The sequence below is a fragment of the Poecilia reticulata genome, chromosome 19, assembly GCF_904066995.2.
Source record: "Poecilia reticulata chromosome 19, P_reticulata-male-v2, whole genome shotgun sequence".
NCBI lineage: Eukaryota > Metazoa > Chordata > Actinopteri > Cyprinodontiformes > Poeciliidae > Poecilia > Poecilia reticulata.
Window position 1 is genome coordinate 12617395 of NC_088848.1, and position 19876 is coordinate 12637270.

The 19876-nt window shown below is 38.0% G+C and overlaps 1 long non-coding RNA gene across 1 annotated transcript; it reads right to left on the bottom strand.

Annotated features, from left to right (window-relative positions):
• Positions 1–14417: 14417 nt before the first annotated feature.
• On the bottom strand, positions 14418–19672 carry LOC103481643 (uncharacterized). The gene is made up of 3 exons (XR_536332.3): positions 19510–19672; positions 15049–15288; positions 14418–14772 (listed from the first exon to the last, which is right to left on the bottom strand). It is a non-coding gene; the product is annotated as an uncharacterized LOC103481643 (long non-coding RNA).
• Between the last annotated feature and the right edge of the window lie 204 nt (positions 19673–19876).

A 19876-nucleotide genomic window follows, 5' to 3' on the forward strand; every position in this document is an offset into this window, starting at 1 on the left:
TTTCCAACAAAGAAAATATTTTTGAATGTGCTCAATATACGTGAAAAGAGTTTTTCTCTTGTTTTGATGTTTCACTTTCTTGCAAAATGCAGAAAATTCTATCCGTTTACCCAGCTAGATTTTGTTCCCTGGTCTTTCGCTGCAAGTCACACTGGCCATTGGAGAAAAGACTGCTTTCAGTTTTCAAAAGATTTCCATACCCATAAAGCTTGACTACAGGACATTCTGCAGCTTCAACCACCTACAAAAGGTTTACGATTGGATGTTTTCAAAATATTTGGTGAGGTGTCATAGCTACACTCGAGCTGCAGAAAATCTGGTAGACAAACACATGGCATTTTATCATTTTAAGAGGAAAAGGTATTTTTGTTGAGGATATTTCACTGGAAAGTAGTTTGGGTTAGCTGGGGGGGGACATGCTTTCTAAAGCTTTCATTAATGTTACCAAAGCAAAGTGTTATTGTTTTGTAATACAATCTAATTGTATAATGTGAAGCAGATCTCAGATGAAACATAACAGCACTGAAACAAAATTATACCCCCATTACCTCCATGAGATCCATGGTTCATTTCAGCCCAGATGAGTTGAGGGAAAACATCAGCACTTCAGAGAGACACTTTGGGGAGAATTTGTTTAAACACAAATACATATCCAGCATGACTCAAAACAACCCGGGTCTTTGAGACCCTGACCTGAGTGGTTAATGGGTACTAATGGCTACACATACAGTCCAGTGCATGTTCTGCTGAGAGACTGAAGCAAAGTGACAGTGAGGGGATTTTGGAAGCACAATGATGGCAGAGGAAGGGCTTTTTTTTTTCTTTTTTTTTTAATGTGGCATCTGTCGCACAGTGCTGAGTTCCAGCTGGAACAGAGGGCTTCGAGCCGCAGGGGGGTTTGTGTAAAGAAATACCGCGGAGGTCACTTTCCACAGCTCCGCTTAACCAAATCACAAACCAGACTGCTGCACGAACAACCTCACAAGTCATGGAGTCAGAATGGAAACTCGAGCAGAATAATAGAATCAACAGTCACTGATGACAAAGAATTCAAGACACCCACAAACGGGTAAGTTTCGATTGGTTTGCTGCCTTTATTCAAAATTAATAGCATAGCAAAAGGGTTTGGGTGGATTTGTTTTCATGACGACGTACAGCGCCCGAAGATGCTGTTCCATATCTAAAACATTGTAGTGTGGCCTCATAAAGTGCTTAAGAAGCAAAGTTACTATCAACATAAACGTCAACACAACAATTATACCTACTTTATTTTTGCAGCAAAGCTTAAGTAAGCATTTTGATCTGAACTTATCTGTTTGCATGATAGGTTGAGTCAGCGGCAGGCAGTATGAAATCAAAGATGCAGAGGCACGTATTGTGCAGTTTGCCAACGTTCTGCAGAGCTTATAACTACATCCCTGTAATCTTTGTGTGGCCTTCAGATTAGTGATAGAACAATGTGTCCAACTCTTAAATCACCAAGTGCAATGCTAAGCACCAGATGGTGTAGAAGCACGTCGCCATTGGACTTCACATTGACTTTAGCGTGTGAAGTGTAAAGGGAAACATTGCGTGGGTTTTCAGGGGATGGACCGCACCCCTTAGTTTCAGCGAAAGGAACGAGAAATAAATGAATAAATGAGCTTGGTGTTGAAGAACTGCTCTTCACATAGTGCAACCATCACCTGTTTGAACTTGTTTGGGATGAATTAGAGCAGAAATTGCCATTCCAATACAACACAAGTGGGTGACTTCAGAATGACATTTCTGGTCAAAAAAATTCCAATAAGCATACTCTTTACCCTTGTGGATAAACTTCACTAAAGAATTGGAGGTGTTACAGCTACAAATGGTGTGCCAACAACATTAAAGCTGAAACATTGAGAATAATAAGTCACTCAAATTCATATTTCAATATAGCCATGTGATCCAAAACCTTTGGCAATATAAGGTTGCCTTTGGCAATAAACAGCATTTGTATACAAGCCGTATTATGAAGAAGTTGGATTTGTCTGACGTTGATGGCAGTGTGCATCCAGGAAGACGCAATGCAGAAAGTGCAGAAAAGGTTTTTGAAGAAAATATTGGTTTAAAAATGTAATAACATATTCACAAAGATGGTAGCAGGGCTGTTAAAGGAGAAAACTTTGGAGTGATTGGGACATAAAAGCCAAGTTTTAAGACATCGAAAATGTCTTGAAAGTTGCACTCCTCACAATGTCTTTCTTGCCAAAATTTTCCCAACCTAGACTTGCTGCTCAGCTCAGCTTTTCAGTTTCATCAACCAGCCAAACCACTTTTCTCACGGCAACATTCTACTCCTTTGTGTGTCGTTTGCTCTATATGAACAGATTTCAATCTGCCATTTTGCAATACCTTTTTCAGTTTGCTGAAATCTCCTAAAAGACTTTGGACTTGTTCTATGTGCAGCTTTCAAATGAGTAATGACATTGATCTCCTTCTTCAGTTTTATAACAGCCTTCTCCAAGACTACTTTTGTTCTTTTTACCTTAGGCTTTTGCTGCTATTTTCTTTTTAGTCTACAGTTCTTTTCTGAACTCACAAGGCCGTTTTCCCCCAGTCCAGGCCGTACACGTGGTTATCAACTGTCAAGTTACTTGTTTGCCTAAACCCAAACAACAGAAGACTGTGGAGACTTTTTTTTTTTTTTGTGCATCTGTCATGATAAAGTACAGGGGAAAAAAAAACAAAAAAACGAGAGGAGTTGTCAAACATCTCCTGTTGGTTTGCCACGCTTGGTCGAGCTTCGGCAAAGAAATAATAATTTCACTGAAGGAAAAGGTTTGATTTCTGTCAATATATATACATTTTTGTAACTACAGGCTATTCTTGACCTGCTCACTTTTACTTCTACACTTTCACCTGTCAGGCACTTTTCACAAAAAAAAAATGAAAATTGCTCACAGTGTGTTTCACTTTTCATAAGACAGATTTTCAGTGTCCATTTTAGGCAATTTATGGGATCTGGCCCAAATCAAAGAAAATATGGCCTTTGTTATTTCCAACCATACAGGCTACATCCAGTCCTTTTCACACCTGTGGTGCTCACACGGGGTTATGCTTATGATAAATCCATCCGAGGCTGAAGTCAAGTGCACTTTGACCGCATACGCATGTCGAGCATCTGAAAGACGACATTTGATGTGACGCAACACGGCGCTCCCGGTGTGCATAGCCCCTTGAAATGGTGACCCAGCTGTGACCCGGTCCATGTCTTATTTGGCTCTATTACAAAAACCATAACTTTTGAAAGCTCACCATGTGCAGGACCGGTGTGCACATGGCTGCCATCACCAGAAGGCCTAGCGAGGGGCTAATTTGGGCGACTTTTTTTTAACAGAGCTGCTTCATAAAAGAGGTTACAGATCACCATGGAAACATAATGAAGAAATCCCTGAAAGTGTGTCTCAGACTACAGGGTGGCATTCCTCCAGTCCTGCCACATATTAACTAGAATGGAACCACTTGTAGGATACAACACAGGAAAGAGGTCAAACTCCTTTCACCGCTTCAGAAAATTCACCTCTCAGAAGACTTTGCTGCTTTAATTAAATATCAAATAAACAATCTTGCTCTCATGTCAGCTTTGAATTAGCAACAAGATATATACAAGCTCTAGTTAGAAAAATGACAAGGAAAAAAAATAGCTTTCACCCCTGAGCTACTCATGCTTTATTTAATCTGAAGTGAAATCCATCTTCAGATGAGAGTTGTAAACAAGTTTCTTTGGGGAATTTATCTTATTTAATCTGATCATTTCAACCAGGGTACAAGCTACTTTAAAATAAATTTAAGAACAAGGATTCTTGGTGGGGTCCAATGAGGATGCTGGCCCAACTTAAGTCGATCTTTAATGTTAACACATTTCAACAAGATTTGCATTTCTTTTTCCATTTTTGTCTCATTTGTTGAGATTTTTTTTTCATGCGTCTTGCTCTGTGAAAGAATTTCATACTGATATTCTAAAACCACCACACACTTTATTTTCTACACCTTATTGACAGCTAATTTAACACTAATAATTAGACAGGCAGCAACTCAATGTCATGACCACAGCTTGCTGATGTTTACTCCAAACATAAAGCGGGGAAAAAGTGAGCTTTGATCATGCAGAGTATTTCTGAAACTAATAAACTAACACAACCATTGTTTCGATTTCGAGGAAATGTATCAAACAATAAAACATTTTATGGAGGAATATGCCTGATTGTCAGAGATGAAAGGAGAAAAGGAAGGGTGGTTTGAAACGATAGAATCAAACACAATATAATCTAAAAACTTGCTACAACAAAGTTACGCATACTTCAAACCCTGAAGCAGGGGGCAGCTGGGTAAACAGCTTTGGCTGTCTCTGGATATTGTCTTTCTTTTTCTTCTTTTTTATCAATCCTTCAGTCCACAGAGCCTAAAGAACCCACCTCACTGTTACATGCTTTCAAAAACAAAGGAAACTTTTTTTTTTTTTTAGAGTTTCAATAACTGTTGGAGCTTCAGTGCCTCCCTAAAGAATTCTTAGCCATCTAAATTTTTCCACAAATTGTCACATTAAAAAAAACACAAACCTTTGGGGATTTGATAGATAGTACAAAATCATGCATGTTCCTCAACTGGAAAAAAAAAACAAAAAAAACATGATTTTGAAATTTTAAAAATAAAAGCAGATGGACAACAACAGCAATAGATCACAATCCAGAGGCTCATCAAAACATTTTAAACACCAGATTAGGGAAACGGCTAATTTTATCTGCTGCATCCAGATGGTAATTTCAAAATTTAGCATATACAACAACAAAGCACTGACCCGTTCTGCTCTGTATCAACTATTGTGGTGGGAGCAATCTCTTCTCACACATAATGAGCATTGCTTGAAGGCCCCAGCCTTCCTGTGACCACAGATATCGAGTATTACCCCCAGTTCTCATCCAGTTGTGATCACAACGTGTTCTGACGGGTATTTCCAGCAAGATAACACGCAATTTCACAAAGCTCAAATCATGAGTTCACCGTAATTAAATGGTCATCACAGTCATTAGAACTCAATCTAATACAATAGAAATGTGTTATTGGATGTGGTGGATGTGCAGCCAACAAAATAGCAGCAACTATGTAATGCTATTTCTACCACCTTGTTGAATGTAGGCCACAAACATATGATGCTGCGTTAGATGCAAACAGAGTCCTACCTCGCACAAACAAAGTGTACATAACAACGTGTTTCTAAAAGGATCATAATTCTGTTTGTGAAAAAGAAACATAACCGAGCATCACAATATTCAAGGGTCCCAGTAGATTTACAACAAATAATAAAAAAAATAAACTACAAATTCTTATTTTCGCAAGGCAAAAAGCATTAACATGAGAAAATTGCAGCTTTCTGTGCAATCCGATTTTTATTATGCGCTTTCAAAAATGTCAATGATGACACCCAGTTATTTTCAAGAACAAAGACGGCCAATGAAGGGGGAGAAAGCGATTTTTCTTCTTCAAATGGATAAATGCCTTTAGCATATTGTTCTTTAGCGATACATGGCTACTTTTTGTGTCTTTCTAGACGACTGAAGGAAAGCAATCGTTGAGAATTGGCCTCGGAAGCTCCATTAAAGTGCCTGTTAAAATGACAGTGAATTATGCTGACAAAGTAAGTGCTGCAAAGGCCTTCAGCCAAAAGACGGAACTTTGTCTTCCCACTTATTTTAGAAGAACAGATCTTACTCCTTCAGAAATCCCGTGGGTGATGAAGAGAACCAGTCTTGGAAAAGGGAGAAAATGCAGAGAAAGCACAGCGTTTCATCTTTCGGAGAACCATTTCGACGCTAATGATACACCTGGTGTATTGCTTCCATCCTGTCCCACTGACCCTGAATTGCTCTGATCAAGCCGCGAGAAAACAGAGCATTGCTTCGAATCTGTTTGTTTGCTGGAAGGTGAGAATAAGCGAAGCTGCACGAGAGACTTACAAGGGCATCTTCAAATCCTTTCAGCACAACAGAAAACTTTTTACTCTCTTCTTCCCATAAAATATAAATACTGCATCAATTGTCAATATTTTCAGTGCCCTTAAGCAACACATTGCTGAAAGGTTAATTTTGTATGAGGTGGCTTCATTTTGTTCATTTGTTCATGTTACGAGCTTAGATGCAGTATTTGCTACGGGTGACAAAACATCACAATTTGGTGCATAATTGTGAAGTTTGAATGAAAATGATGCATGGATCCAAAAGTTATCTATAAACATGACAAAAAAAATTGTACTAGCCAGTTTTCCTTAATAGCGTGTGCGATGAGTTACTACTAATAAAAAAAAGAGATTTTTTTATATATGTTAACAGATTCAGACACAAAATGACTGTATTCATAAAATTAAGGAGAGCTACATATATGTTTTTTTTTTTATCTTTTACATGTAAAGGTCTAATTTACAAAATTATTCTCAACTCTGTTCTTGTACCTAATAAATGTCTTTGGACGTTTTTTTTTACATTGATGTTCTGACAACTGAAACAAGATTGTATCAGAAAAATGACAGATATTGTCCTTCTATACGACACAGAATGAAAAGCAAAGTCACAAACGAATGAGCAAACAAGCCACAAAAAAAAGACAGCCATTTTTTTTTATTCCTTCAGAGTGAAAAGGAAGAATTCAACACTTTGACAGCATGGAGAATAAATCTGCTCCTGAGTCTGCTTGTATGGCCGCGGTTACTACTGTATCTCCGCCGCAGCCTGTTCATCCTGTTTCCCAGATGGTAGCTGGGTAAACAGCTTTGGCCGTCTCTGGATATTGTCTTTCTTTTTCTTCTTTTTTTGTTTTCAATCCTTCAGTCCACAGAGCCTAAAGAACCCACCTCACTGTTACATGCTTTCAAAAACAAAGGAAACTTTTTTTTTTTTTTAGAGTTTCAATAACTGTTAGAGCTTCAGTGCCTCCCTAAAGAATTCTTACCCATCTGAATTTTTCCACAAATTATCACATTAAAAAAAACACAAACCTTTGGGGATTTGATAGATAGTACAAAATCATGCATGTTCCTCAACTGGGGGAAGAAAAAAAAAAAAAGAACACATGATTTTGAAATTTTAAAAATAAAACCCTGAAAACTTCGGCACTCGTTCGACACAATAAATCAAACTCCTTAATTGTAATGTTTCACAGCAGAAAGCCTCAACAGCAGCTTTGATCCATATGGTACCTCAAGCAAATGATGATAAATGAGTAGAAAAGGCTATGCCGTAAAATCTGTTTGATTTTCTTATATGATTGCCTGTCTTGAGAGTAATTATAAGCCATAAATAATTATGTTGTAAAGGTTCAGTAATATTTAATTGACATCACATTGAAAAAGGGTCATTATTACGGCAACAGAAGCCCAGTCTTGCTGAAAATTGTGATTAAAGCTTATTAATGGCCAAGCTTGTCAATGAAATATGAATGAGCATCCCAGGAAAGGTGCTGGAATGCACACAGCTGAGCAGGCTGTAAAGTATTTAGTATTTTGCAAGTAGGTTTATTTATAGCTGATAAGAACTGCAGTAAACTGCAATTTGCTGGCAAGTACTATAATGAGTTTGGCATAAGAACCTTTTACAATTTAAAATAATATTGGGCAGCTGAAATTGTTAAAGAGAAATAAAAAACAATTATTCAGCCATGTGTACACTGAATTTAGTTCTTATATTTGGCATGTGTTTCAAAAATAAATAATAAAAGGTTTAGGGTAGAGTTAGGGTTTAGCATGTTCCCATAAAAATGTCACAATAAGCTTATTGATCATCTCCTTAGGGACGTTTCCATTCACTTTCAAGGTACCTTCAAAAAAGAAAGTTAAATAAAAGAAGAAGAAAAGACAACAATTGTAAAACTCCTTTCTCGGTATCAAAAATCTGATTACGCAGACATTTTAATAATTTAGTTTTGGTTATATATCTTGTTTTTTTTTTTCATGAACATGTTATAAACCCATACTGTTAATGGAGCGTGTGAAACAGCTTTGTTCTAAAAAAACAACAAAAAAAAACATAAAATTTATTTATGGAAAACTTGTGCGTTTGTAACCATAGCAGGAACAAGAATTAAAAACTCAACCAAACAATTTAATTACAATTAAAGTACACTGGTTTTACACAAGGGATTTTGGGCTAGTGCCCTCCTTTTGCAATTTCAGGCTTTTTGGCTTCATAACTGTAAAAAAAAATAACCAATCCATTTACCTAAACATTACACATGAGTTTCTGAGTTTCTTTGTCTTTGCGATTCAGTATTTTTGATCAGCTATGGAGACACAACTGAAACGTACAAACGCCAAACAAAATGAGTTGTCTCTTTTACTCAATGACTGAAATTATATTAATATGATTTGGTGTGAAATGTGCATATCAACCACAGAGCAAAAGCAAAAAGCAAAAAAAAAAAAAAACTTGTGAAGGTTGATGCAGCTGGTGAGACACTGTAATTATCTGCAGTGAGATTAGTTCCTGAGTGATATATGTTTAAAGTCCATTCTGAAAAGAAGAAGCCATTAGTCCAAAAGCAATATAAGCAACCAGATTCCCATTGGCAACTGTACTCAGGAACAAATTATAGTATTGTTATTGGAGACTATTGGAAAATAGAACTAAAGTATGACTTGAGGTCTTTACATTTAAAGAGAGCGAGGAAGAAGCAGTGGTTATTTTTGATTTGTCATCAACTTCTAATGCTCAATGAGAATAAGAAGACTAGTTCATGTGCTTTGTGTGGGGGCTGCACTGAATTTTATCCCACCCCAGGACCCAGCTGATTTCATGGATTTCATCTGGGTAGGTGGAGGCTGAACCAGGCGCACAATTCCTGCAAGAATCGTAAAAAGTATGGCATCAACATCTTAAGCCATCAGTCAGGAAGCAAAAGTGTGGGCACCAATGGGTTGGACAAATAGAAAACGACCCCAAACATATTGCCAATCTAGCTACAAAGTGGCTGAAAGACAACAGAGTTAACGTTTTTGTGTGAATATCACAAAGCCCCAATTTCAGGAAAATTGTACATTTGAGAGCAAAGCTTCAAAGATGTCTGCCAGCACTGCGGCTTCCCCTTGGTTAACATTATCTGAGGTGCTGCTCCAGAGAACCAAAGATGTTGAGAGCGGTGCGTAAAATTAGCATGAAATGAGCAGCGTCGAAGCTAAGCATGCACAAATCGGCAACAGCGTTGCAAATAGAAATAAAGAAACAAAACACTTCCACTTAACTCAACAAATAACCCACACTTCTAAAAACTAGAAACAACCACATCTGCTGAAAATTACCAAAAAGTGACGAGGAACATGTCTCAAGTGATACAAGAAAATCTGATGAAGCAAATCATGAACAGCTTTTCTTTTTAAATGCCAGTCTCCTCGCCTGCTGTTGAAACATAATTGAAAGGTTTGAAAGCAGTGCGTATTCCCTTTGCAGGTCGCAGAACTAGCAGCAAAACCACCTGTTAAATTCATTTAGCCGATTTTCATTTCCAAATGAAAATCCATTTAAAGCAGCAGTTTGCAAGAGATACACAAACGTGTTTTATATATATATATATATATATATATATATATATATATATATATATATATATATATATATATATATATATATATATATATATATATATATATATATTCTCAGAAGTCATTTGCATTTTACATCACACATGCAGACTGAAGAATTTAAAATATGAGAACTTAGCAATTTTGTAAAAAAAACAGTGAGACTTAATTCATTTCATCATGCAGTTGATTTTTTTTTCTGTATTGGGAATGTATGTTATAAATAAGTACAGCAGTGAAAAGGCTTTATTCAGTATTTTTTTCCTCTCATTAATATCAAGTTAAATTATTATACACACCTTCTGTCCTGAGGTCAGATCCAACATCAGGCTAGCAGTCTTTTCCATCTCTCAGTGTGTACAACAGGCATTTTTAGGATGCATCCAATGCGCCTTCAATCGTGTCAGTTTTAAGGTGTCTCCATGGAGATGATTGACGACAGTGAGAAGCTGTTCTGGAGAGAGGCCCTTGGGTGAACAGATGAGATCGCAAATCTCATCTTTTTCACTGCCTCTTTCTCTTCTCTCTGCCTCAGTCACTGTGAGTTTCTCTCATATCCACTTTTATCTGATCTACACACACACAAAAAAACCCCCCGCTGCAACACAGACTAGTCAAACATTTTTTTTTTTTGGAGGGGGAGACAGTCGTTCCCTGGTGGAAAGAGTTATCATTTTGTCGATCAGTGGTTTGGTACCCAGTAGGTGTCCTTGAGCAGAAAACGGAAGCCTATGTCAAAGCCTGTTGTTCTCATCTGAGTGTGAATTTTAAAGTAACAAATGTGCCGAGCGTAGAGTATAAATGAAAAACCGTGTGATTAGAAAAGTTAGGAAAAAAAAGAAAATCAAGGTTAAAGAAGAAAAAAAAAATCTTGTAATACAAATCTCACACATAGTTTTCCTCCTCTCCCGTCAGAGTAATCTGTAAATGAGACAGTGCATTGAGTGTTAGTTCATGTTAGTTATAAATTATTCTTTCAGAGCCTGTATGCATCCCAACTTTGATTTTGTTTCATCACTGAATGTTTTAGTGTCACCTCTGTTACCCATGGCATATATAACATACAAAATAAGGTTTATTTATTCCAAAATGGTGTGAAAATGTTTCTGCTGACCATTGAAAGCGCTTCACATGAGAACCATATTCACCCAGTCATGCTCACACCATACACCAGAACTCAGGTCGGTAGGCGACTTTTGCTACCGACCAGGGATAGAGACACTAACCCACAACTTACGGATTGCGAACAACTACTCATCCCAGTGAGTCAGGCAACTCCATTGATAGAGTTAGATCTGAAATGTTTTGCACTATTTTTTTCCTCTTCTTTTTTTGTTTTGTTTCTTACATTACATATCTAGAAAAAAAACTAACCTTACAATGACAGAGGTCATGCTAACTATGAAGACATCAAGAGAAAAAAGAACTGACAAAACTTAGAATAAGGCTGAAAAACCAACAAACACACAAAAAAATCCTGTCATCCAGACAACACTGACATTTCCAAAAGAAAGTTGATATGCCTGTGACAGTAGAGGGATATCCTTTTTTTAGTCTGACATTGTTTACTATTTCCTCTCAATATTCACCTGTTTCATCATAAGATAAAAGTGTAGTATTGACAGAAGAAAGGACAAAGGTAACCAGAAAAAGAAAAGAAGAAGTGAAATGTCTCCATTGTCACTCGTATTTCCTGCTGGTGTTAAGCAGACAAAGCAGTGTTTGTCTCGGATACATAAGGGAATAATTAAAACAAATTCTCACCTAAACATTTATGATTGTTCATAAGAAAAAAAAAGGTTGTGAAAATAATAATTTCATATATCTATGGAGCAGACTTTCCGGTCCTCATAGTCTGCCAGAGTCAGATATGTTACTTTCTGGCCAGAGTAACATATCTCTGGCCAGAAAACTCCACCCCTCATTTGAACATGGAAACTTACTTTATAAAAGTAAAAAAAAAATATATATATATATATATGTTTTTCATTCATTGGAGCATTTATGGAGTATTTAAAAAGTATTTATTAGCAGTATTTAGTTATTTTATTTCGAATGAAATGGCTCTTCATCACAGCAAGACTTGCTGCGGATGGATATAATCACAGACAGGGCAGACTGTGGTGCCTGACGAGAAAAAAAGATGGACAAAAATGTACCTGAAGGAGCAGGAACGTTGCCGTTTTCACAACCTGACAAACACAGTGTAGTCCCCGGATAGGGATTGGGTTTTCTTTACTCTAAACTGTAAGAGGGCAGGTGGGTGCTGATCGCCCAACACTGGAACATTTCAGCCCTTTGAGATGGATCAGTCTGAGCGCAACAGATGGGCTCGCTGCGTTCCAAGTGAGTCGCTGTCCAGCATGAGCAGCTTGAAATCCTGGTCAGCCTCAATGGGGGTTTCCATTAACTAAAGTAGATTTGGTTCCATTTCAGTGCTGTCCACACTGAGTCAACATCATTGTATATAAAAAAAAAAACTTTTTTATGCAACAACTGATTTATTCAGGAAAAACTCTTCAGAGTTAAACCTTTTTGTAAGAGAAGGTTGTCGCAAATGCAATAAAACATAATAAATGTGTAAATTTTAAAAAGCACAAAAGAGCTAGATGCTCTGCTTAAGCAAGTGAACAACTCAAACATATAACAAACTCAGTAAAATAAACTGACTTTGTGATTACATCATGATAGGAGTGAATTAATACTTTTGCAGGTCTATACTTATTTTGTTCACACGTCGTTCCTCCCTCCCAGTAAATATAGCTGCGTTTCAACAAGTTAGAGTGTCATCGCAAAGCTATTTTATTTCAAGAACTCGGTTTCAAGTCTTGTCTGAGAAGCAGTTATTTGCTAATTTTGATTATCAAAAAGTCTTGCTAGTACAAAAACCCCAAATTCAGGTCTGTATAACATTTTCAATGTTATATGAAGAAAGCAACAATATATTTGATTGGTCAGTTCTGTCTTCATTCCAGAAGACAGAACTGGAATGAGTCCAGTTCTGTCTTCTGCTCATATGTTCTGAAAAAACAAGTGAATAAATAGAGGAAATAGAGCTAAATAAATTCAAAGAGACTGAGTAGATGAATTAAACCACTGTCTGTTTGGTCGTGCCATACTGTCTGTAAAATCTCTAAAAAATATATTTAAAAAAAGCAACACAAAATCAAAGTTTTTCAGGTTCAGTCTGGTGACATGCAGTAATGCTGCAAGTGGCTTCCACAATCACTGAAAGGAATAAAAACGTTTTCTTTTGATTTGGGAAATCCGTTCCATTTTTGAAACTGTGAGCATCCGAGTTAGCTGCATTGTGAAAAATGGCAATAATTGAGATGTCTAATCAATCTAATCTTTTTAGCTGCAACCATTCCTTATTTAAAAATCTCCCTGTGGTGAGTAGGGAGAGTTCTTGTCTCGCCGGCATAACTAAATATCCCCAGATTAAATCTTAAATGAATATCAAACTTAAATTATCTGGAAAACCAGCGGATCATACTATCCCTTGCATATACCTCTGTATTGTTTCTGGTTTCCTCAATCCATTATAAGATCGTTTCCGCTCACTCGTCATAGTGCCTGATCATTTCCAGCTTGCTTTTTTAAAAACTGTGTTGCGGTCTTAATAGTTCATATAATAAATATATATCATTGACTTGAAAATTGATTTAGTATCATTTAATCAAAACCGACTTATCATAAAAAATAATAATTAAACCGGCTTATTTTTTGCCATGCAGAACGGTGCCTTTTTCTTGTATTACTAATTATGTGATCCTACTTATCAGATATGTTACGTTCAACACCTTTGAAACGTTTGACCTATGCGTCGACTTGTCAGCTGTCATTACCACATGAAAAAATGCCAAGGACCGCACGCATTCCCGTTTTAGCAAGGCTGCGACACCAGGCCTCTGGATCGCCATTTGTACTCATTCATCTCACACACCGCTCCCAGTTTAACATATTGGCATTTCTGAGGTGCTTGGTGGTAATTGTCAGCCACACGGCGGCTCCTCGTTTGTTTCAGTGACATTTTGCCTTTGGTTGATTGTGTATTTAGCAGGGAGAGGAAAGCGAAATTAATTGGAGAGAGGCCTTAATCTGTCCGCCTTAAATGTCACCCCTTGTATTGTGATGCCTTTGCTGACACAGTGGGACACAGGAAGGCAGCTACGCAAGGACAAATGAATCTACCAAATACACTAATAACACATACTGAAAACTAGTATGCTTTTGGTGAGCTGCATACAATTTTAAGAATTTAGTGTATAAAAAGTCTGCAGTCAGTATTTGCACATAGAGCTCTTTTTCTGATGATGTCATCTGTTTTGTGAAGTGCACCAGTTCCTCCTGCAGCTAAAAAAACACACACACACACACACACACACAAAATGATGCCACCCCTGTACTTCATAATTGTTGGAGTTCTTTTTTGTACAGGATGTAATCCTGACCCACACATGTGACCTTGTTAGTACTGTAAAACAACTTCACATTTTCCATTTTCCTGCCTTTTATTGTTTCACAGCTGACTTTTTTTGTATACAAAATTGAGCAATCTGCCACAGAACTTTTTTTTTATCAATCATCTTTACATTTTATCTGCTTTAATAATAATGATTTACATTTTTTATTATTTATTAATAATAAAAAAAGGTCTTGAACTTGAAGGCCTTGTTGAATGTCAATTCAACCTGATCAAATTGTAGAAAACAGCTTTGAATATGAATATGATGCAACCTTATTTATATTTTACATGTGACCAATTTTTAGGGAGATAAACTGCAAAAAAAATTTACTTTAACACAACAAATAAATTACACTTACATAGTTATTGTATACATTCGAATTTATGCCGTGTAATTCTCTAAATGACAATAAATACAAACAAGCTTGACTTCAGCTTTCTACATTATGACATTATTTACTGCATACATACAAATACACTTCCCTCTTTCTACATAAATCAAATATTTTGGCAAAGTGTGACGTTTTTAATAACTGGCATATCTATTCAAAAATACTGCTAACTTATTTTTCTTTATATTAAATATTTGCTGAAGTTAAGGAAAGCTAACTAAAGAGTAAAGTTAAACATTTTTCATTTTAGAATACAGTAAAATATTTCAATCAGAAGATTGAAGGATTCTTCATAGTTTATGGAAGTCCTGAAGGCCTTGATGTTTCTGTAATAAAAAAAATGAAAAATTAGATATTAAATAAGCTTCCAAAAAGTTGAAATAGAGAGTGAAAAAAAAAAAAAACGATGAAAAGATTAATTAAGACAGTCACAGTGATTAAATGTCATGGTTACTCACTTTAAAACCTTCAGAGAAAGAAATTAATTTCCATTTTGAGAATTATCAGAGCACAAAATAACCAAAATTCCTGCTTTATTGTTATTTATATTAGATTCATCGCAACAGCCCATTGCTGTTCGGATTTCTCAAGTTCAGACTTACACGTCCATGCACGGATGCACATTCCGCAGAAGGCGACAACACTGGAGATCTGCAGTGCTCTGCCACATTCTGGGCTCATCAGACAGTCCCTGGTCTTCAAGCAGCACTTTGGACAGCCTCCACCCTTCGAACCTTTTTCCTTGTTGTCCCCTTGACTCTTGGGCTGAGTTGTCTTTGGCTCTTCCTCCCACCCCTCACTCTCACCTCGTCCCATGATGCTCGGTTAGTTTGATACAATATCTGTTTAAAAAGAAAAAATCAAATAAGGGAAACAGTAAATTTCCCTGTTGTAAAACAGAGTGAGTTAATGTTCTGATTTGAACACGAATGTGAAACAGGCTTTGTTTATAACCTTGTATTAAAATCTAAACCAACTCCATTAACACCTCTCCCTCTGTGCTCTGGGTGTGTTTTTCCTGCCGAACCAGTTCCCGCGCTGGTATTTGCTTGACACCAGTTTTTTTTTCTTTTTTTCTTTTCAGTTTCTACCACTGGAAACACTAACTCAGGTGGAACAAAGCAGATGTAATGGTATCACCAAGATTTAACTAGGCCAAGATATTACTTCATGAGGGGCCAAAATGTTAGTCCAAACAGCCACATTCAAATCTCTAGAGTTGGGTTCACTTTTATTCAGCTTTATTTAAGATAAATCCACTTAAATTCCATAAGAACAATGGCTGGCAGTAGAATAACATGAGCATACTGTATCTGATTTTTGAGCTCTTTATTTTGATATACCATTCAGGAGTCCCATGAGGATTAAACTACTAGACATAGTGAATGTTGTTTCAAAATGTTGTTCATGAAATACAGTCATTTTTACACAAAGCATTTCACTTTAAGCTTAATAGGTTATAGTTGATGGCTCTCCATCCATCCATCCATCCATCCATCCATCCATCCATCCATCCATCCATCCATCCATCCATCCATCCATCCATCCATCCATCCATCCATCCATCCATCCATCCATCCATCCATCCATCCATCCATCCATCCATCCATTCATTTTCTGCCACTTATCCGGGGTCGGGTCGCGGGGGCAGCAGCTTCAGAAGGGAGGCCCAGACTTCCCTCTCCCCAACCACTTCTTCCAGCTCCTCCGGGGGAATCCCAAGGCATTCCCAGGCCAGCCGAGAGACATAGTCCCTCCAGCGTGTCCTGGGTCTTCCCCAAGGCCTCCTCCCGGTGGGACGGGCCCGGAACACCTCACCAGGGAGGCGTCCATGGGGCATCCTGATCAGATGCCCGAGCCACCTCAACTGGCTCCTCTCGACGTGGAGGAGCAGCGGCTCTACTCTGAGTCCCTCCCGGATGACCGAGCTTCTTACCCTCTCCCTAAGGGAGAGCCCAGCCACCCTGCAGAGGAAACCCATTTTAGCCGCTTGTACCCGTGATCTCGTTCTTTCGGTCATGACCCAAAGCTCATGACCATAGAAGAGGGTGGGAACGTAGATCGACCGGTAAATCGAGAGCTTCGCTTTTTGACTCAGCTCTCTCTTCACCACGACGGACCGGTACAGCGCCCGCTTCACAGTAGACGCTGCCCCAATCCGCCTGTCGATCTCCCGTTCCCTTCTTCCCTCATTCCTGAACAAGATCCCCAGATACTTAAACTCCTCCACTTGAGGCAGGACGACCCCCCTGACCCGGAGAAGGCACTCTACCCTTTTCCGGCTCAAGACCATGGCCTCGGATTTGGAGGCACTGAGCCTCATTCCGGCCGCTTCACACTCGGCTGCGAACCGCTCCAGTGAGAGCTGCAGATCACGATCTGATGAAGCCAACAGGACCACATCATCCCCCAAAAAACAGAGATGCGATCCTAAGGCCACCAAAACGGATCCCCTCAACACCTCGGCTGCGTCTAGAAATTCTGTCCCTGGTCAGGGAAAAACTGTTGAGCTCTCCAACAGTTTTTCTAATTATATTTCTATTTTAGAATTATTTTATGACCTTTAAATTAAGACAATCTGCTTATGTTTGTGACGGTCCACATTTTGCAGTGACAGGCGACAGGTGGAGAAGTGCAGGACATTTAACTGCATTACATGCAAATAAACATGCAGCAAAGTCACACATGGTTCTGTCTCCTGAGCAATAAGCAGGACAGGCTGACAACACGTAGTATCACAGGTAAAAGCAGTCACAAATTAAAATGAAATTTAAATGAAAAGGCAACTGAAGAATGCTTTCGCTTTAGCAGTTTTTTTCCCCCCGAAGAATTATCATATGCATAACATTTTTTATGTTATTCTGTATAAAAATTGAATGTCTCGCTTAAGAAAAATGATACATCTGAAAAGCAAAAATAAAGTACAGCACATCTGTTGCTCTTAATTAAAAAGAAAAAATCTAAAATCTCCTACTGCCGATGTGATTTTGTTCTGAAGAGTAAATTTGTTTAGCACAACTGAAGGCAAAAATGGACCTCTCTGGTGTTTATATGTAAATGTCCTGCCTCCAAAGCGCCTTGCACAAACTCCTACCGCCTGAGCCACCAGCTGTTATAAAGGTTGCTGACCTCTGGTTTTGCAGATCACACAAAGGTTCTCATGACTGAGTCTGAGTAACTTGAAGGCCAAGACAACATCTCAAACTCATTGTTGTGCTTCACAAATTGTTCCTGAGCCATTTTTGCCTTGTGGCAAAGTACATTATGCTGCTGAAAGTGGCCACAGCAATGAGGGACTCCTGCTCCCATGACATGGTCTACATGGTCTTCTTTCTATCATGTGTCTTGGTGAAATAGGTTCCCACAGTAAGACACTTAAATAGAGTAGCGGAAGAGTAGCAAAAGAGGCTCATCAAACCATGAAGTGCTCTTTTATTGTTCCATTTACCCAGTTATGACATTTCAGGGTAAATTGTGGAAGTTTTCGAAGATGGACGAGGGGTGAGCTTGTGTACCTGTCTGGTCTCCAGCTGTCCAGTCTCACATAATTATTTTTTTTTTAAAGTTTAAATTTTACAGAAGTACATCAGGGTAGATCAAACCGTACACTTTACCCCTGATCCTGGTTTGCCACATTTCTTCCTTGGATCACTTCTGAGATCCTGCCCACAGCTGTCATCTGGTAATAGCTGCAGTTCTGCAGATGTTCTGACCCATTCAGTTATTCACTCATCAAAATTGTCCCTTAAAATGCCCGATCAGTGCATACACACCAGCACACAGCTGCCCGCATCCTACATTGCAGCTGCTATTTTATTTCACTATCCATGTTGCCTGATAACAGGTTCTTTTGGGACTATTTACGTTTGCTGAACTATTGAGTGTGTAATTATCAGCAGATAAAGGAGATTATCTCCAGTAATAAGAGGCATAAAACCACAGAAGACTCTTTTACTTATACAGAATCTGTTTCTGTCAAACTACAGATTATAGTTTTGGCCAGCAACAATTTCTTCTGGCCTTTATATTTATTTTGTAACTTTCTGTGTTTTTCTGCAAAATCTTTTTAAAATTACTGTAACCAGTAAAATGTATATGATCTTACAAATTCTAATTATAGATTATCCAATAAATAAATTAAAAAAATAAAGTTTTACACATCAGCACACTGAAAACTAGCTGGTGCTTACCAAGTAAAAAACAGCCGCTTCTTCTCGCTTTGCTTCATTCAGAGGGCCTAGTATAAACAATAGCTTGCTGGAGGCATGGACTCTGTTGTAGTCTTAAACAAATGGATCTGATGTTACCCAATCGCTAACGTTTGGCAGTGGCATATGTAATGCGGCAGCTCAACGGACGCTTACCTTAAATTGTAAGTAAACAACCCCATGAGGATTGGGGTTGAAGGCAATAAAAAGTCACAAACATTCCTCTTGCTCTAAATGCAATTGCTAAAAACAAAACAAAAAAAAAAAAAACAGATGTCACAATCTAAACTTGTTTTTGACACCTGCGGAAAATTTGTAAAATTTGTCCTCAAGTTTGTGTTTCCACCCAGATGCGTAATTTATTTATTTATTTTTTCAGTTTCATTACAGAATAATATTTTCCCACCGCAGCGAGCGGTTATCTCTCCAATCTCATCTCCATTTCTTTTATGAACTCTTTATTGAGTGAAGTCACATTGATTTGACATATTAACAATCCCTCCACACTCACGACCACTCCTGCTGCCAGAGGTTGAGGCCTTCTGTTTTAACTGTCAGATACAATTGCTCCCCACAGACATTATCAGATATTAAGTGATAACCCTGATGGTGGAATAACAACTTATTCGATGCCATCCGGTGGGCTCCTCATTTATTAAGGCTGACAGTAAATTAGATTGCTGGCATCCGGAGGGGATCCTGGCATTTTCAATGCACCTTTTTGCTTTCAAAACTTCACCGGATTTCAATCATAAGTAATGAAATTCCATAACCCTCCTCAGCAATGAAAGTGAGCTGGAAAGGAAGTGAAAGAAAAGCCATTAAGTGGGAGAAAAAAAAGAGTGATGGTCTTACCCTTTAGCTTTTAGAGGTTTTTCCCTTGTCAGTTTAAATTTTGCCTTTGCGTGGAGAAGGTTTTCCTTAAAGGTGAGCCCTGAACAGATACTTTTTCCTTCACAGATGCTGCTGGTATGAACAATAGATACTTGACGTGTCACGGCTCACATGAGAAAAGAGGGTGTGTCTTTTGGTCTAACAGGTGTGTCCGAGCTGACTGTGCTAATTATAACCTGACCAACCTGTTTGGGATTTTGAGCACTTTTACTGGTTTTCTCATCAAGATCCACAGATTTTTGTATTTTTTATTTATTTTTTATTGGTTTTGTGTAATACTATTGATTAAGTGCTCAATTAATTGCTGGTTTACTACACAGTTAGTCCC